Raw genomic sequence first — 15,356 nt, 5'->3', positions numbered from 1 at the left:
TTATCCTCATGATTAACAAGTGGGCTTTATTTCCATCTAAAGGCTGTGGCGAGGAACTTGGGAGCTTAGCAAATTGGGTTGATTACAGGAGTGACACATGGGTGATGTCCTTGACACCAACATACAGATTGTGATACTGCCAAGCTCTTTATGTCTGATTAACTGAGCGAAGGCCTTTTGAGAAACAGTGTATCCTGAAGGCACTACATCTTGCATTTTTAATATACGGTTCCAATCACCTCTCTGGAAAGATGGTTAGCATTTTATTTTCAAAAAGCAAGTAACAGACAACTTGATGGCACAAGTTTTAAGTGAAATTGCTGCAGGCTAATGAGAAACAAGCTATGGCCGCATGACTGGTCATTCTATTTTTTTCCAACTTATATTGCATTCAATTTTACATAAAATGACATAGTAGTTAGTAATCCTCTGTCTTCCAGCAATAACCAGGGGGCAAAAGTAACTCATGAAACCAAGTGTTTAAAAGCAGTGAATTCAGAAAAATCTTGACAGCCCTAATTAAGGGATACAACAAATAAAACTAGTGTAATAAAAATGTGTAGTAACATGCAAACAAGACCACAAACAGTATTTGTCTTGGGAATCTAAGATGTCAAGAAACACTAGTGGTTGGCCAGCCTAGATAGAGATAAGCCTTTCCCAATCCCATGGAAAATCTTTATTCAGCGCACTCCATGTGAACTGAGTGTGGGGTCAGGGAAAACTGTTACAGTCCTGAACCCCTCCTTTGTTACTAACCAGAGAGGAAGCACTTTTGTTACACAGTCCATCATGGGTAGGGTGGATCCTCCTTAATGCTGTCCCTGTTTCCAGATGTGCCAGCTCTTGTTTCACACTGCATTTGCCACCTGCCAAGTGCCAGGTGCTGATCCCACCCCTCGGGTGACACCAGCTCAGTCAGGTATGACATTCAGTCAGGTGTCTGCAGCTGCCTGAGTGTGGAAAGGGCTTTTCCCCAGCCACTTCCCATCCTGCTAAAGGCTCCAGCCCATGCTGGCTCCCGTTCTGACAGCCACGGCTCTGTTTGGAGAGCACCCAGCCCAAGGCACCCAGAGGCAGGCTCAGCCCCGCTGGGAAGGTCCTGTGTGCAGTGTTGGCACCAGCAGCACTTCGCTGGGAGTGAAGGTAACCAGAGTTCATCTCAGCCTGGGTGAGGCTGGGTCACTAAAAGGGATTGTATCTCTTCAGTCTGACATGTGTGGAGCTGTAACACGCCACTGTAGGGATGCATTTCATACCCTCAGCAAGTGTTTTCTGTATAGGGAAAAATTTCAGACTCACCCCTTAAGGTAAAGAAACTTCGATACCTTCCTGACAGGAGTTGGCTTGGGGCCAAGAGATCAGCATCTTCTGGATCTTGTCACCATTCTCCAAATCCTGTATCTCTATTGCCTGCAAGCCAGATCGTCCCTCCTAGAACATTCAGTATTTAGGAAGAAACACAAAAGGAAGTAAAGGCTTTTTGGAGTGTTTGTAGCAGAGATCTCTCAGGCGCCTGTGTGCCGTTTATCATCTGTTTTCTGTAACGTTTGTTATTTTTCGTTATTAAACTTTTTGATTTACAAAACACCTCTGAAGAGCAGTCTGGCTGAAATTAATCTTAGCAACTTCTCTGCAGAGGCTGGACCTTCAGAGATTGATACATTAGCACATAGCTTCTAAGACTCTGGCCAGGTGCTAGCCTGAATTACTCCACATTCTGCACTTCTTATCCTGGTCTACTTCCAGCTATTTAACAAACCACGGGGAGGATTTTGTCGTGTATAGAAGGCAAAGGACAGAAAGTGCAGCCTAGAGAGAGGGATTAAAATGTCTTTGAGTGTTCAGCCACACCGTGATTATTCACTGTGGCAGGGCTGTGTGTCTTGGGCCACCGCTGCCCGCTGAGAGCAGAGCTTGAGAAGCTGCTCACTCCTGGCACGGCCTTTCCAGCACCTGCATTCCCAGCACATCCCTGGGTTACACTTTGTTGGAGAGTGGCCTGTGAAGAGCCTCTGCAGAGCCCGTGTTAGGGCTGCTCTGAGCAACCCAGCACTTTTATGTGTTATTCAGAGACTACCTGAGAATGGCAAAGAGCTTGCCTTTTCTAAGTGTGTACAGTGCATAAATAATGCATGTCCCTGTGCAGCAGAGCTGGGGGGAAATGTTTGCAGGACTTCAGGACCTGAAGAATATTGGTATGAAAGACACAAATCTATACATTTAATTATAGTGTTTTGCTTTAGTTTTTACTTATTTTGATGTACACAGAGAACAGGGAACTTTAACATCTGCATTATTTTGGCCTTACTGGACAAGATCAATATTTTATGCATTTGTTTGGATTACTTTTTAAAAGATCCAGCACCATGCATACCTTGGAAAAATCTCTGAAATCCAATAAAGACCAGACCTTTATTAATTCTTCTTCACTCCTACCCTAAATCAAATAGCTCTCTACAAACACATGCATCAAAATAGTTCCCAAAATTGCTGTTCAGTTTCCCACCACTCTAGTCTGTTTTAGGGCAGTGGTGTAAATCTAAATTTGGCCTTAAAGTGCCAAGTGGCCAAGAGTGCCTTGAAGGTTTATTAGTCTCTGGTTCATAACGGAGTGAGTAAATATAAATTTCAAATGTCAAGGACTCTAAAGGAGAAGGTTTGGCTTTTTTCATACTGAAAATGCTCAGTTCATGGGCTCGACTGCAGCCCCAGCAGTTGTACTGCCAGGAAGTAGAGAGGTGTGAGGGTAACCTAGGGCTTTGATAAAACCAAATTCTTGAGTCATTTGGGAACCTGCAGGAAACAGGCTCACACTGATTATCATGTGGGCTACCAAGTTCTCCAAGGCCAGCCCTAAAGGATTTGATATAGACTGGTTTTAAGATGCTAAAAGCCCATGTGTTTATTTTACTTGGTTTTCTTTTATGAGAAGAGGTGCCAGACCTTCAGCTAACCTCAGCTGGGAGCAAGTTGCCTTGGCTATGGGAGCTACTTGGTTTTCCAGCAGCAATTGAGACCATACCAGAAACTCAGAAGGCACATTTTTAACTTGTCCTTTAGAATGGGCAGCGCCCGATTTCCCTTTTTGCCAGGATAAAGTCATCTAGCAGCCTGTCTGTGCCATGGAAAAGCTACCAAGTGGATTAGCAAGGGTAAGGAAAACACTGGATCTCACTACAACTTCTACAATGTTCTTAACTAAAAGCAGAGTATACTCAGCCTAATCTTAACTCATATTTACTTTGGGACTTTCATTTGGAGGGATAATGAGAGAGATGTGCAGGAATATTTAGTTTGCAAAGAAGACTGAGTTGTGTTATCACAGCACTGTCAGCGCAGAACAATGGCAAGGGAATAGGAACAACACTGCCTGAGTGGCAGAGGATGCTCTGGAAGAACAAGGGGTTTTGTCTCTGACTGTGGTCAAATGCTTGAGCCTAGATTTGCTAAGCATCCAAAATATTTTCAGCAAGTGCTGGAGTAAAGAAAACTCGATGTTGCCTTTGCATATTTGCAGCCTGGCAGGAAGGCTGCCTAGCTGTGCCTGCTCAGCCCCAGGCAGCTGCTGGTATTCCTTTGGGTACAAAGGGCAGTAAACACTGGACTGGAAAGTTGACCTGGGCTTTCTCCTCTCCCAGTATGTGCTACAAGCAGGAAACCACAGTGGGATGAGCAGATTCCTGCACTCCCCATGTAGAAGGCAATGGGGATGGACAGAGATCAAACTTTGGTGTTCCTGCTTCCTTGTCTCCACTCTACCAACAGCAGAGCTGTCAAATCCCATCTTTTCTCTTGACCTGCCTCTTACTGAAGTTATTGCAGGTAAGTGCCCTTAAAATCTCTGTCAACAATCATACAGGAATTTCAATGAGAAAATAAAAAAATGGTACTAAATTTTTTTTTCCAGAAAAGAATTCTCCCTGGAAAATCACAAAGCTAATGTTAAAGAACAAGTTTTTTGTCAAATTGCACAGGGTTCATACACTCAAAGAAGATATTTTGTACATAATTATGAACTATCATTTCCCCATTTCTCTGTGTTTAGAGACACAGTTTGGACCTAGGGCTTACTCAGGTGTTTGGGACATGGACTTTTTTTGAAAGGGATATTTTTGGCAAATTTTACTCTCCTTTGGTTGTGATCTTGGTCATGGAGGAGGTTCCTCAGAGTGAGAAATTGGAGGAAATGTTCCCCCATTTTTGTGCCTTCACTCAAGCATTTGAAACTTTGTCACAGACCAAAGTAGATTTTACAGAAGGACTTTGTGACACAGTAAAAACTACCGCAATGCTTGGTCTGGATACCTCCCACGGGACTTCAGGCATTGAAGGTGAATGTTGAAAATCTAAAAAGTCACTGCAGACCAGAGGGAGGAGAGGTTGGAGTGACTACCTCTGTCAATGACATTGTTGGGGTCTTAACTGGCTCTTTGACATTACATGAGCCTGTTCCACAATGACAAGAAGTCTTCTCAATTACTGCAAAGGCAGTAATTGATATCAAAGCTATCTGCACCGTTTTGTTAGTTTGGAAGGCAATACTGCTTTGCCACTATCTCTGGGAAAACTAAATTAATTCATTGTAATTGCTAATTCTGAACACTGGTGGATTTTCTTCAACAATTTAGAGAGAAAAGCATGTCACAAACTTCCAGGCTCTTCCTTCGAACTATTAATTTTTGTTCAAGACAATGAACAATGTACGACTTGGTCATTCTAATTTTTGTTCTGTATTTCAAATTAACTGGAGACATTTTACCTGGAAATTAGGCTGCAATATTTGCTGTCCCTGTAAAGACATTACTTAATGATTTTCCATGTGCTACAAGTGGAGCAATGTGCATATGCTTCACAATATATTAAGTGTTTTTCAGTTCTTGTGTAACTTACCAAAGAAAGAAAAAAAATTAAGTCTCCTAATTTGCTGTTGGAGCAGTCAGTTCTAGGCTTGTTAGGAAGCTGCTCTCAATTTTAAAATTAGAGCTTAAGTTCCCCTGGTTTGTATTCCCAATGTCATGGATCTCAGCCATGTTTAACATGTGTGTACATCACGTGGACATCACGTGTGTACAGCAGCTCCACACAGTGTCTCAGTGCCATTTTTTCCCTCCAGTGGTGATGGTGATGATGAGATGCCCAGTGCAATTGGAAAGAACATCTTTGCTCTGTGGGACCTGACACTGCTTTTAAAGGATGATATTTGCAGGTCCAATCTTGTGCCATATATCCCGAGAATGCAATGAGAGCTGTCTGTAGGGTTTTGCTGTTACATAGTGATATGTATTCAGAAGCCCTTGCCTTAGTGAAGGTAGAAGAATATTGTGCAAATATCTTTATTGAAATAAATTATACAGATAAAAATACCCAGGGTATTGCTTATAACCACATTTACTCAAAAAAAAAAAGCTTTTAGATGTATTTGTTTTAAAGTAGATAGGAATATACAGACTAAAAGCTTTTATTAACTCAGTCTATACAATGAATTGGTAATCCAAAAATTGACTGAACAGGTTGCTCAGGGACATATAATGCAATAGAATAAAGTTCAAAATACACCTTGAAGAGAAACAGGAGCAAAGATATAAAATTATGGATGAAGATGAAACTTTAAGTGATGGCAGCTTTTTTTTTTTTTTTTCTATATTCCTAATGGAATCTCTGGACATAGATAATCTCATGTTGGAATCTATGATTTTGCACTGCCTGCAGTGGAACAGTATTTGCTGTTCCAGGAAAACAAGCCTTCCACAAACACTGGGAGGGGGGAAAACCATAATTATGAGTATGAGATGAACTATGCCATTGAATTTATGGAAATATTTATTACATTTGGTAATGAATCGAATTTGTCAATGCTTGCATAAATTTAGAATTTATTTCCTAAGATCATCCATAGTTTATTGGCAAGATGTAATTGGACAGCAGGTCCAGGTTTGGAAGTTGTATGTTTGATACTGGCAAAATGGCACCAACACTGCGTGTTTGCAACTGAAGAAAAAACAGTACAATATTTATCCAGCCAAATGTTTCATCTGAATAGTGCTAATCAAACCAGCAAGGGAAAATTAGTAAGATGTGGTGAAAAGGTTATCAAATTTCATTTAGAATGAAATGCAACCAGAAAATACATTAAAAGAAATACTGAGATTTAATTTGTGAAAAATCTTGCAGCAAATAATTAAATTTTTATACACCTAATTTTCTCTTGCTACGATAGAATCTCTCAAAACATTTTGGAGTCCTTGTCTCTGTCAATGCACTAAATTAAGCTGTATTTTGCATGACTGGGGCATTTCTCCTGGAAAAGGAATCCTTTTACCTTTTGGGTTGTTGCTTTCTGTATCTGGGGATTTTGCAGCTTTGCAAAAGTTGTTGGAGCTTGCCCTGCAGTCCTGTGCAGATTGACTCCCCTGCAAGAGCTTGCATTGCTGAATGACTCAATCTCTGAAAACAGTGGGTTTTCTGAAAATGTTTCTTAAATTACCTGGCAAAACACAGAGACAAATAAGAGGTGAGCAAGGCATATACCCTTTATTCCTGCAGTGAAAGCAGCTGGTTATAGATTTAAGAAAATGAGGAGTGGTGTTTTGCTTCTCAGTCCCTGTTACTACTGTGTAAATGACTCCATCCAATTAAAGTGTAATGTGTTGACTTTATTATGTGATGGCAGATTGTGCTTATGCTCTAACAAGCACTGTAGCTCACCAGAAAATAGGTGTGCTCAAAGCATGATAATGCTTCGTTCAAACCAACGGGGCAAGTAAAATTTCTTCCTCGCTGTGCATATTATGGGAAACATCTTCTTAAAAGCCTCTTCCCATCAGTTGCCTGTGCTGGCATTGCCTTCAGTAGGAGCTTTGCCATTGACTTCCCAGGCAGCAGGCAGAGGTCAAGCACTTCTCCAAAGGAACATCTGTGTGGCACCAAGGGGCACTTTGAGCCAGGACAGTGTTACTATGAGCCTTGGATGGGGCTTCAGAAGGAGCTGACTCATTCCCCTGCTCTGGGGGAGAATTGCCTCCTTCACCTTGCTCAGGATTAAGTTCTTTGTCAAGTGAAGTTAAGGCTTTTTCCTCTCATTTGTTTGTCTGTACTTAGATCGTGCTCTGGTGGTGTTGTGTCAATGGGAGCTGCTGGATCTTTTTTCCCAGGTGTGACAGAGGCTTGGTTGTAGCATACAGTGCTCTTAAGCCCAACTAATCAAAGCATCCGTCATCAAAAATCTCTAAAGTCCTCCAGATATTAGCCTGTGTCCCTATGGTACACAATAAAATTTAAAAAGTCATGAATGCTCTTCACAAATACATGCTCAGTTACTGAGTGTACCACTTTGTGAATTTGACAACATGCACTGTACTTCATCAGATAATGAACTTGCATCTGCAATTCATAAAAGTGACTACTTGAAAGAAACTAATTTCTGCAGTTGCTTAAATACAAATTAATTTTGATCAGATAATTTGCTTTAAAAAGTACCTCTTGCAGATAGCATGTGAGTCCAAGTGGGTACTCGCTCGTCCAAGTGGATACCCCCTCATCCAGATCTCTGCAGCATTCAGTGTAATCAGACCAGAAACTTCCATATACATCAAGATTGTATCCTGCTACCTCAATGCCATCGCAAATATTTCCCAAATTCATTGGATATTTACATTACATGAAGTTGGAAGAAAATATCTTCAAAAGAACAGTTTCAAAGCCAGATTTTTCTCTTTCTCTTGCTAATCAATACACAAGCTTGTTCTCAAATCAGAACTAAAACCCCAGCAGAAGTTCAAAAGGAATAGTCATGGTGTGTTAGAAGAGTTTGGCCCTGTGAGAAGCTCAGATGCTTTGATGGGGTCTGTGGGAGCACTCTGCTGCAAAATATTACCTTTTCTTGTGTTTGTTTTAAACTGCATGCTTCCTCACAAAACAGGCCATCCCTCTGTCAGGGTTACAGGCACTTTAACTCTGTTAGCAAGTGCTACAGCAGAGTCTGAGCATTAGGAAAACTGGGGGATGTGAACCCATCCTATTAAGCTCCAGGTTGGAGTGTGGATTGTCACTTACACTTGCCTGAGCCCCATCTCCAGAGCTGCTGTCTCTGTGCTGCAGGAAAGTCTGGCTTGAGGGAATTATTTTATTGACTGTGTGGGCCAGTGGAGACTCTGGGAATATGCCAGCAGCTGATAAGGTGCTGGTCTAGCTCAGGGCCTGAACTGCTGTTTGCTGAGGGGCTGTGCCAGGAATCAGCCAGGAATGGGAGCAGGGGGCTGCAGATGCCACTCAGGTCTGTGCCACCACCCAGGAGCTCACAGGACAGATCTGTGCTCCCACGCAGGTCTGTGCCATCCCCTCACAGGACAGATCTGTGCTCCCACTCAGGTCTGTGCCACCACCTCACAGGACAGATCTGTGCTCCCACTCAGGTCTGTGCCATCACCTCACAGGACAGATCTGTGCTCCCACTCAGGTCTGTGCCAGCACCTCACAGGACAGATCTCTGCTCCCACTCAGGTCTGTGCCAGCACCTCACAGGACAGATGTCTCTGCACTTCTGCAGGACTGCTCTGCACAAAGCCTTTTAGAAAACTGGGCCACTTCCTCTAAAGGGGCTGACAAAGACAAATGTTCAGCTTCTGTTTGATTCTCAGGCTTTCTGCAGACTGATTTATGTGTATTGTCTACGTAGGGAAGTTTTAAGAAACTTTCAAGAAATCTTAGTGATATGGACAAATTTGGGCATCTAATTTTTAATGTAGATCCACGCCACTAAAGTTGTTTTTTAAATTTTTTATTCAAGTGCTGTGTTTGAAACAGAGCTATGAGATATAAATAATCTTAACTCCAATTCAAAAACAAAGTCCAAAATTAATTTATTATATGTTCTGCTCCTAGGTGGTTTAGTTAAGTAAACTTTCATTATTTCAACTAATGTAATATTTGAATGGGACTTGTAAGGCATTATGTATTCATGACTTTGTTTTAAATATATGACCAGCAACTTATTAATATTTCTGAGTTCAAATGTACTTAATCACTTGTGTTGCATTATGAATCACCCTGTTCTTGCCTGTAAGTTTCCATGGCAGAGAAGGATGCTCAGGGACTACTAATGGTACTAAGAGATGCAAAGAATCAGAGTACAGAGTATTTCTTCAAATTTTGCCCAGATTCAAATGAAATATTCTCTATTCCTTCCAGGTCATTAGTTTAAAAGGTCCTTAAGTTAGGATAACTGTGTTAGTCAAGAGAAGGCTGTATTAAGCAATTTGAAAATTGAATTTTTTATCAGTTTTATGAAGATTGCTTCAAGGGTGTGGAATTTTTAATAACTTTCTTTTATGTTGAACTGCCTGCTGCAGCCTTCATGGGCAAATAGAAGGAGCTGGAGATGAAATGAATGCTAACATGTCTGCTTCCTGGCTTTACCTTAGCAATTTTATAACTGGCAAGAAACACAAAATCCCTTTTCTGCTGTAAATCAGCATCTTTGAAAAAAGCCCTGGGACAGTACAATGGGTTACAATTATTCTGTACTGTACTAATGGAAAACAGAACACTAAATTAATTGAAAGAGCAATCATGCTGTATTTCTGAAAAGTCAAGGTAAAATCATTTTTCATAATGAAAGGGGAAATAAGGAATATTTCTGGCATTCGACACAGTCAAGCTTTTATCTGGGCTTCTGCTGACATTAATCTTTATTCACAGGCTGATGAGGTGGAAATGTGTGTCAGATCTTACCCTGAGCCCTGTGTTTCCCATCGAGGGAGGTTTCTGAGCTCAAAGGGGTTTTGCTTTGCTGGGAGGGACCATGGGGGAGGCAGCAAAGGAAAGCTGCAGTTTTGTTCATCAGCCCAGTTCAGCTGCAGGAATCACTGGTCCAGGCTCGGGTACAGGAATCACTGAGCCCTGCTGCAGCCTGCAGGGCACAGGGAAGGCTCTGCTGCCCCAGGGGTGCCCTTCAGCCAGGCTGAGACACACAGACCATGTGTTTGGAGGCTGAAAAACACTTCTGGAAGAAGAGTTTCACCAGCTATTGCTCCTCCTTTCACATACAAAATTTGTTTCCTGTTTCTCCCAAAACACATTGCTGGGTTTCAGTTACCAAGCATTTTCTGTTTCATTCTTCCACCTGCTTTTCCTTCCTGGGCATGTTGGTTTCCTTCATGTGACCTTGGTTTGTGCAAAGAAACCAATGCCTCAAGGACCTACTGTTCCCCCCCGTGCTGGCTTCAGAGGGTTACTTTGGGAAATGGCTATGGAATTTGCAAGGGTAACACAGCACAATATTTAATGATTTTTTTAATTAGCAGATCCATTCTACTGCATTTTGAGCTCTCCCTGCTTTAAACCCATGGTATTAAGAGTTTTGAAAAACAAGCTGGGGCAGACGTAGTGATGCTGTTTTTCTTGCTCAAGACAAAGCAAGCTCTCTTCCTTTCATGGTCAGCTCTCACTAACTCTTCCCTCTTGATGGAGCATCAGATTCACTCTGAGGACATTAAATACAGCTCAGACCAATGCTTTTTCTCTGACAGCTTTCTATAGGAAGAACTTCTGTGTCACATACATGCATACGAGGCCTGTGTGTTCAGAGCTTACAGAGTCTGCCTAATTAAACATGGGAGTATGAATATTGAGGGAGAAAACAGTCAGAAATAAAGCTAATTATTAAATAAATATTAAACTAATTATTAAATAAAAAGAAAAAAGTAAAAAAGAGAAAAAAGGATGAAATATGAGAGTAACCAAGGAATTGAATATATTTTCTAAATAGCTATAACTGTTAAGATTTTTGAAACCACTTGAATGCTTTGACCATTTTAAACATCATGCAAGCAGTCACAACTGCAAATCTAAAGATTCTGTCTGGCTGTGAGGATGTTGACCCTTTGATTGTCACAGAGGTGCAGCTCATAGAAGAGCAGTGATTAAAAATGTTGGTTTTTTTCTCTTTTTTGTATTTAAATAAAGAAGTGGTTGGTTTTACTACTGACACCCGAAAAATATCTCAGGTTTCTTAATTGAAAATCTGGTTCTGGGGAAGTATTCATATCTTTATGGGAGAGCTGTTTTCAGTGCCAGGGGAAGATGCACTCAGATGATTTCTCTATGTGGAGAACAGGTTTCTCAGCTCTGGTTGTGCACAGTTTTCCTTCAGTGTGGGAAGTTGTGCCTTCCAGCTGCACCTGCTGCCATTTTGTTTTCCTCCACCAAGAGAAGCATCAAGAGATAATTCATGTTAACATTTGAGAAACGCCACAACGAAGCCCTTGATGGCACATTTAGTTTAAATTTTAAAGGTTGTCTGTACTGGAATATCTGTAAGAGATTGAACTGCCATACAACAAATTCCAAACATCACTTTGAAAATGATTGTTAAATTAGTGTTAATGTTTCCTTGTGGCTTCTGGATGAGTTTTCATTTGAGCTCATAAAAACAGCTGCTTTCTCAATATTGCTACCTGTGGATTTAATTTCTGATTTCAAAGACTTTCCTGCTTAACCCTGAGAAATTTTTCTTTCCTTCCCAAACAGGAGTTGCAAGAGTGGGAACACAGACTGTTTTCTCCAGAGAAAACAGATTGAAACAAAAAAATTAAAGCACAAAATGTGCTCATGTTTAAAAGGGTTTCTCTGTAATGGTCTTACAGATGCGTCTACAAGTCATATTTTTATGTGCAGAGTACATGTATATTGTTGTATACTAAACTGGGACTTCGGAAGTAAAAGTCTTTAAAAGTAGAGCTACAGAAAAATAGTCTTGATGCACAGCTGTTCCATCTGTTTCTGACAAGGGAACATTTCTGAGGTGCCAGAATTACAAGCAGGTTTGTATGGGCCCACTTTAAAACAATATATATAGCACATATGCATGTATATATATATATATATATATAAACATATATTATCATGTACAAGGTGTACTCACTCCTGCAGTAGTAGATGGACAGTCCTTCCTTGGGATGGATTTCCACATCTGCCTCTGAGGTGCAGTTTCTGAAAGTCAGAATTTTCTTGGAAAAGTACAGTAAATAACGCTGGTAACTGAAGATGAAAACCTTTTCATAGCTTCAGAATTTTCTCAGATTTTATACCCTCTTTCTTAGTGTAATCATCAGTGATCTATGACAGAAATTTCTGATGTCTGTTTATTTCACAATCCAAAGTGCTTAATAAATGTACTTATCTTTAAAATTCAGGCTGAAGGAAATACCCCAATACAGAAATCTGATAAGAAACTGATCCTTGAAGTTCACAATGCCAAAGGCAGCATTCAATGACAGGTTTTACCTTTTGTTAGTTACTGGCTGTCATTGAATACTCTGCATGTGCCATTTGCAGCTCAACAGTAGATTAATGTGCAGAGCAATGAAAATTTTGCCGGGAAAGAGAATTTGATTGCTCAACCTACATGAGAGACCCCACTGCTAGAGCTCAATGTAGCCTGAACCACCACGGGCTTAGATTTGAAAACCAGCACTTTTTTCCAGGAATCTCCTTTAGTTTTACCCCATCTCCATGGCAATTCAACCAAACTTTCCTACTCCAAGGCTGGCAAGCAGAAAAAGAGAAGGCAGAAGTCAGCTGTCCAGTAACTACCAGCAGAAAAAAAGAAAAGATCAAGTATGGAAGTTCTTGTGAGAAACCTGGTCTTGGGGAGGCTTTTCCTTACTGCTTAAGTCTCAAAGGATTTGGATAACAAGAGAAACATCAGACTTGAAAACTTCAATGTTTCTTTCATACTGTTGACTGAGGAATCCAAAGACGCTTGAGTGTTTCTGGCTTAATGCTCATGCTTAGGATACTAGCCAGGAAGAAAAAAGGTGGAAAATTTCAGATTAGCTGAATAAAGAGGCAATATTAACAAACCATTGGAAGTTATACAGGGTTTTTATCCTCTCCTTGGAGAAGTCCTGCTACTTTTCTAGCTTAAGAAGCATTGAAGACATGGATTTACAGTTCCTTCCTATCCCAAACTAGCTTACATTTTTAAGCTATTTGACATAAAATCAAAAGCTTTTATGACTATTGAAAATATCTTTGTTGCCTACTTTGTAGTTTAGACTTTGATACCTTTCGGTAAGGCTGCTGGATTTTTCTTTTTCTTCTTGGACTTCTCAGTCACAGAAACAGAAAGCACTGAGAATGTGAAATACTCTGGAAATGTTTGCTCTTCCATCAAGAAACACAACATGTCCTTTCAAAGCTTAATTGAGCAGCACAAAGCTAATTAGCTGTCCGAAGACATGGCATTTAATTCACAATCCAGCATTAATTTGTTCTACAGCCTGAGCTTATCTCATATATAAATGCCTTTGCCCTGTGGCTTTCCAAACAGCTGCAATATAAAAAAAAAAAAAGACTGATAACTCTGTCATGTAAATGTTGCTTGCTTCCTTCACTTGTGCATAAAATATTGAACTGCATGTGAATTGTAACTGGAAAGTTTTCACGGTCACAATGAAAAAATAATTTGTATTTTTATTCCCTTCTGGCTGGGAATAATGTTATCACTCTGGGAAGCAAAAGCCTTCATTTGAGGTTTGTGCTAGATTATCATTTACAACCTGTTAGCCTAATGTGTAATTTAGATGGTATATTGAGTAAATAGTTTCAAAGCTTTTTGTGGGTAGTAAATAATTACCTTATCACTTTCCCTTTATTGTAAAATTCCTAAGTATTTTTGTTAAGCTATTAAAACACAGAGGAATTGCTGCAGTTTATGTGAAGGAAGTTTTATGTTGTTAATCTTTGAAGCACAGAGCATCATTTTCAGAGGGTACTTAAAAGATTTTCTCCCTTCTCCATCTCCAGTAAGAAAGTCATGATTTTCTTAGGATTTGCAATGGATGAATTCATGAAGGATGACTTTTCATGCCCAAATGCTAGAGCCTATAATGTTACCCTGGTGTCTTGCTGAATTCATTGTTCTACAAATGTTTGCAATCCATTTCCTCTCCTCTTAATACCAGTTGGTTCTTTTGTACATTACACTGTTTCTTGAAAGGCCTCTTAGGAACGAAATTTTGATCCTTTTCACAGAGACCAAATGCACCTGGTCCTTAAAATACACTTGTAGTAAGGTTATTTTTCCCTAAAAATTTTTCATTGGCCATCCATGCCAAGGAATTTGAAGCTGCTCATATGGAACCCTGGGCTTTCTCCAGGCTCTGGTGAAATCTCAGGAATGAGCTTTCAGCATAACTTCCATTTTAAGATGAATCTTAAAGGGCAAAGGGACAGAGCTGATGCATGTTTGGGCTGCCAGAGACTGGGAGTACAGAAGGAGAATGTGAAAGAGGGAAGGAATGAGAGAAAACCTTATTTCAGAATGGCTGGAAGAGACAACTGTCAGTAAGAGAACGTTTGCCAGTGAAGTCAGATGTGACTTCCCAAAATTTAACACTAATCCATATCAAGCGATTAGGGATAGGAAAGAAAGATTTCTCTCTCCTATTAAAATTTTGTCATGCAACCCTTTCTCACAGATGGCTTGTTCTAATGTTCCATTCTGGCTGGTGCCTGGAAATGAGTGGATATCAATCCACTCCCTGTGAGCCTGCTACTGCATGTCCTGTGTATCTTCTCTGACATCCCCTCTGGCCCATGTGTCTTTATTCTCTACTCTGTGGAGTCCCTTAACTGCATCTTCCTTAGCCTCAAGTTGGTCAGGTGGGTGTGGAAATAAAAAGTAAGGAAATCACATAATTATTTGCTCATACAAATTGGTTTCCCAGTGTAGACTAATAGCATGCCAGTGATTTATAAAGGTTATATATCAAGGAAAGAGATAATGGAAAGATATTTTCCATTTTCAAACTTTAGGCAGAAAAAAAAAAAGACAACCCTATGAATTTTATTGCTAGGTCATAATTTATCTTCCTTGTAGTTAACATACCTTTATTGAAAGAAGCCAGTATTGAATTTCAGGGTTTATAGGAAGCTGTGGGTACTGTCCTTCCAACCTCAGCTTGCAGCTGCACACCTGGATGAGGTTTCTGGGGCAGGCAGCATTCATCTGGTGAGTGCTCCTGAGCACTGTCTCGTTTTGCACTCTGCTTCCTCCACCCTCTTATGAACCCAAAGTGAAGGAGCTTCCATGGGGTTGTCCTTCCCTCTCTGCCCTGCTTCACCTGGAGAAGTGTCTTCCCCTCTCCTGAGGACAGCAGCGGTGATCCAGTCACCAGATGGCCATTGTGCAAACGGGGAAGAGAATTTTTACCCAGGTGAAAGATGGAAGATGAGAGATCACCTCCTCAGGATAACAGGTGGGGAGACAATAAGTCCATCCACAAATGAGTTTCTCTGGGAACATGACCTCCAGCTGATACATCGATGTTGCTGATTTATTGAGCTGCTGA

Source organism: Sylvia atricapilla, chromosome 7 (assembly GCF_009819655.1).
Source record: "Sylvia atricapilla isolate bSylAtr1 chromosome 7, bSylAtr1.pri, whole genome shotgun sequence".
Classification (NCBI taxonomy): Eukaryota; Metazoa; Chordata; class Aves; order Passeriformes; family Sylviidae; genus Sylvia; species Sylvia atricapilla.
Note: the sequence above shows the minus strand (reverse complement) of the source record.